Source organism: Pinus tabuliformis, chromosome 6 (genome assembly GCF_031772625.1).
Source record: "Pinus tabuliformis cultivar Carrire ecotype Pingquan chromosome 6, CPIR1, whole genome shotgun sequence".
NCBI classification, from domain to species: domain Eukaryota; kingdom Viridiplantae; phylum Streptophyta; class Pinopsida; order Pinales; family Pinaceae; genus Pinus; species Pinus tabuliformis.
Window position 1 is genome coordinate 242,418,856 of NC_142292.1, and position 4,687 is coordinate 242,423,542.

Consider the following 4,687-nt stretch of genomic DNA (forward strand, 5'->3'; position numbering starts at 1 on the left):
ATCTGTATTATCATACAAGTGGAAATATCTCAAGATTACACAAAGCTTTAGCTCTCAAGCTATCCAGCTCTCAGTACAATCCCTCACTGTTGCTCATAGACAAAATAGACAACACATATGCCTTCCTTTAGTCCTCCAAGCCTCCTATTTCCTTGCGCAGTTTCTCCTGGGTCCTCCAGCTGCCACCTATGTGATTCTCACCTCACACACTACTCTGACCTCTGTAGTAACTGCGCAATCCTCAAGGAATGAATTCCTTCTACATGCAAGAGATATTCACATGGGAATATTCTCGCAACTGATAGTACATTGTCCCTGCCTTTAATCTCAATTGGGTCTCTGTCTGAACTGACATGCATGAGTTATTTATGAGAGAATATTCAGTTATCTGGAGAACACTAGTTACATGCATGCATGCATTAACTGACTGAACTCACAATTAGTTCCTCCAACTGTTTGGAACTAATTTAACTGGACTTAACTCAGTTAACTGAGCTAACTAATTACAATTCAAATACAACTCATCCTTATCTCCTTAATTAAGGGATAACTTCCTCAATCAAAGGGATAACTATTGCATGTCTTCACAAAGACTTCATGTTTGATTTTCACCAAGTAATTAACTCAAGATGAATTAATTAATTATTTTTCAAACAGCTGGTGAGACTAAATTTGAATTTTAATTCAAGGACAAATTAAAATTGGAATATATCCTGAAATGCTATCTATAGCAATTCTATTTTTAGCATTTCTTGTTGCTATTTTCAACAAGTTCTGCAACCATATCAACCATGGAGGTCTACCACACTCAGCTACAAATTGGCTGCACAAAGTAATTGTTTTAGTAATAATTTTAAAAATGTTATTTTGACCAAATGGAGCCGATTGTTAAAAAAATTGAAAGAGGTTTTTCTCAAGTACGGGTCAAAGAAAAAAAAACCTCCATTTTCTCCACAGGTCTCATATATTGGGATATTAAAATGCATATTTAAAGCATATTTTTTAGATTATGCAATTTATTGTTTTACCCATGATATTGAGGAACAAATTCTTGGGATAAGCGGTAGAATTTGAGGAAACAGAGAGAGGTTTTTTCTCCAAAAAAGTTAATATACAAAAACCTATCTCAGTTTTTACACAAGTGGTATAGGTTGGGAATTACATGTGTCACTTGGAGACCCAATTCCACAATTCCTTGCTGATAGAATTATGAAATTTTTGAAATTCAATTTGTAAATGTGAAGATTTTTGGAGTTTTGATGCTTGTCGGGAGTCACAAGGAATAGGTGATGAATTGTTGGAATTTGCTTTGTTTTGAGCCAGAAATGACAGTCAAACTCAGAAATTTAAAATTTACTGCGCAAGTGCTGACTGGGCAATTCTGAGGTTTGCATGCGTGGAAAGGAGAATCTATTGGGACTTACTCCAACTCAGCAACATCGTCATCATACCCATCAGCTCACTTTCATTCAGTGTAGCCTGTGAATATGATGAACTAGAGCCTACTACATAATTGTTGCACAACTCATCATTCAGTTATTTTGTTTTTTCAGTCAATTTTGGACCTTTCTATTATTAAGCTGATGATCAGGATATGAATGAATGGATAGGGATGAAATAAGTAGATAAGATAAAATTGATGTTCTTAAAAATGATGTTGTAGTTTTATTCTTAGCCTTATCCTAGATTTAGCTTTAGAACTTGATGTTTCTAATTTCAGTTGGTTTCGATCCTCTTAGTGGATAACAAGTACATTGTATCTAGTTTATGTTTTTTCACTCTACCTAAATGTATTTAAAACCGAACAGAACATGGAAAAAGGGTTCAGATTTGGGAGAAGCCCTGTGTATGTGTTTGTTGTCTTGAAATAGAATATCAGTGCATAGTTTTTCCACTTGACCAGAGATTCATGTGGTATGGATTTCATGTTTTTTGCCTCCTCTTATGTGTAGTATCCATGTCTTTGATAAATTTTCATTTCTAATTTATGCTAAAATAGTTTTTAGAATTCATCTACATTGATGCTCTAGATAATTGTTTTTATTTTTGGATTATGATGGAATTCACCCTTAGTTAGGTGCTCCATTACTGTATTCTCCTCAATATTTGGTCAAAAATATATGTTGCATAATTCATTAGATTCTCTTTTACATGTGATTGGATATCATTATGTATTTTCAAGTTACCTTTAAAAATCACTCACTATGCTACAACTGATGTTATGACTTGAAATATATACCTGCCTTGCCTCTATTTTTATAAGTGCCTCATGCAAGAACTGATATTTTCATGTAAAATCTGAATTATCGTTTCATCCCCAATGAACCTCCCTCCCAAGTCTATTAACCACCATAATTAAATTCCATTTACATTTACAGATCTGGCCTCTATCTGATGCCCTTAAGCTTTATTTCTTATAATTGGACATTTTTCAAGTGAGGAAACCCCCCCGGCTAGAAAAGGCCAATTCCTAGCCAAAAGAGGTTTTTGGTTACCCATGTAAACATTTTCTCAACTTAGAGGTTCAATTATAGGCTGATAATAGTAGTCATAACCATAGAAATATGATTTGCAAACATCATTACTCATCATCGCTATAATGCATGTACCAATTGCATTTTTTCGTGAAGGCTTGTGATGCTATGAGATTTTATCATTCTAATGTGGTTAATTATGATGTTGATGGATGCCATCACATTGTTAATATTCTTTAAAGCAATCATCAATCTTTCCATTTCATTCAAATTATTGAAACACCTACAAATTGACACAAATTCTCACATCACAAATGGTAATAATATGTGCGATAGCTCACACATACACCTTATCAAATATATACTATCACAGTTTCCCCATTGGAGACTTTCATGACAAAGTTTCACAATTTCTCACATGTACTAGTAAAAACTGTGATGACAATAGATTAAAACACATTGTATTCTCACATGACAAAGTTCAAATTACCTAGTTTTCCATAAAGTTACAACTTTGCCAAGCAATAAATTATGCATGGAGGACCTTCTTCATGGCACTCTCTAATTGTAAATTTCCACTTTTTTCCAACAATTACTCTTGATCGTGAGGATTTAGCTTCCAACTGTGAATTTACCCAAATTTTGTTTAAAGACATTTGAGTTAGCACAATTTTCATTTTCTTGCAATTTTGATGCTAATTAACACATGTTTATCATAACTTTCACTTAAATTATTGCAATATTGTTATTTATGAATGACTATAATCCATCAAATGTCATGTAACGGAATTTGTAATCCTATATTTTTGCATGAAGTTGTAGGTATATCCTTAATTTGTTACTGACGCTTATTGAGAAATCAATTCGATCATGAGAATCAAGATTGGTTGTGTATGAAAACTAAAATGATTCCCAACTCCCCACTCGGATACTTGATAAACGTTGAGAAAATCCTAATTTTTAAGGTTGGAATGTGGAATTTATTCTATCAAAACAAGCTCTTATTGGATTAGGCTCTAGATTATCGAAAATGATTTTGTAATTTCTTCTAGAAAAGGTCCAAATATACAGTAGCTATGCGAAAAAAATGGGAGGGGGATGGCACTCCGCCTCTAATGAAGTTAATGTTAGAATAATTCTGGGAAAAGATGGGAGCCTCTAGCATTATGTAATATATTTAAGCATATGTTAGGATCGATAGAAATGGTTTGGTCCCCAGAAAAACGAGGGGATGTCCTTAGAGAAATGAGGGGATGCAAAAAATCTCAAAGAAAAAAAAGGGCTTTCTATGAGAAATCTCAAGGATACTGCACTATTGTAATATATGACAAATTCTCTGTTGAAAGAAGAGGTCTAGGTCTCTATTTGGGAGATTTTTTTGCACTATTGTATGTAGAAATATGGTGATATAATTCCAACTGCTCAAGAAATTTAATCTAAATTAGGAGACACAATTCTACTCTACCAATCTGCAGAAATTAATTCACAATTTAGAACAACATTCGTAAACATGCATCAATCAAAAACACAAGTACACATATGTATCTAGGGGAAAATAATTGGTAAAATCCCATTAAGCCTTCTTGCATTAATCATATGAATGGAGAATCTATTACAATTGGTAGCTCCAGCTCTAAGCTCAACTTGAAAAAGAATAATCGTTCTCTCTGCTCAATGAGAAGCTCTGACCCAGACTTAGTCAATTTTTTCCCCCACCTGAGCTCTTATATCCTTGCACAAATATTGAGGAAATTGGTCCCTATTCTTTAGGAATTTCCTCCAAAATGATTGTGCAATTCTCAAGGATTGGTCATTGATTGCATGCAGCACATGTACACTCAAAACTAGTCTACAACTAATGTTACACAACTAACCTCCAACTAGTTCCATTAACCATTAGAACTAGTTTAATTGAGTACAACTAGAAATAACTAAACTAGATTTCTACAAATTAGCAATCAACACATGAAAACTGTGTTGGGTGTGGAGCCTAATTATCTTCTTTATATAGAGGTATCACCACATTGGACCCCATTTCATAATGTGGCAGAAACGCCACCCATAACATGTACGCTACAAGGGGGGTCCAAGGGGGGCGGATGTGCCCTCGAAGCTAAAAATAGATGTGAAATTGCCTTTTAAAATGTTGTAATTTCGTAGTCAATCTGGGCCGTTCATTAGGTGGAGATTTGACGGTAGAAGTTATGTTTAAT